The following is a 748-nucleotide window of genomic DNA, read 5'->3' as shown; positions in this document are numbered from 1 at the left end:
ATTAAATCTCCTTCTGCCATTCATGAGCTCTGAAGACTATTCTTCCTCTGAAGAGGATGAAGATGTGACTGGAGAGCAAGTTGCTCGATATTTAGGAGCTATCATGAAGCTGAATGCCAAGTTGTTTGGTAATAAGACTTGGGAAAGTGAACTTCCCTTGCTCATCAATGAACTAGATACCTGGATTCAGCAAACTCTACCTCAAAAGAAACAAGATCCTGGCAAGTTCTTAATACCTTGTACCATAGGCACCATGACCTTTGAAAAGGCTCTATGTGATCTGGGGTCAGGGATAAATCTTATGCCACTCTCTGTAATGGAGAAGTTGGGGATCATTGAGGTACAACCTGTCTTGTTCTTATTACAATTGGCAGACAAGTCATTGAGACAAGCTTATGGAATAGTAGAGGACGTGTTAGTAAAGGTTGCAGGCCTTTACATCCCTGCTGATTTCATAATCTTAGACACTAGGAAGGAAGAGGATGAATGCATCATCCTTGGAAGATCTTTCCTAGCTACACCAGGAGCTGTGATAGATGTCAACAGAGGTGAGTTAGTCCTTCAATTGAATGGGGACTACCTTGTATTTAAGGCACATGGCCATCCCTCTGTGACAAAAGAGAGTAAGCATGAAAAGCTTCTCTCAGTTCAGAGTCAAGAAGAGCCACCACAGTCAAACTCTAAGTTTGGTGTTGTGAGGCCATAACCAAACTCTAAGTTTGGTGTTAAGATCCCATATCCAAACTCT

The sequence above is a fragment of the Arachis duranensis genome, chromosome 2 (assembly GCF_000817695.3).
Source record: "Arachis duranensis cultivar V14167 chromosome 2, aradu.V14167.gnm2.J7QH, whole genome shotgun sequence".
Classification (NCBI taxonomy): Eukaryota; Viridiplantae; Streptophyta; class Magnoliopsida; order Fabales; family Fabaceae; genus Arachis; species Arachis duranensis.
Note: the sequence above shows the minus strand (reverse complement) of the source record.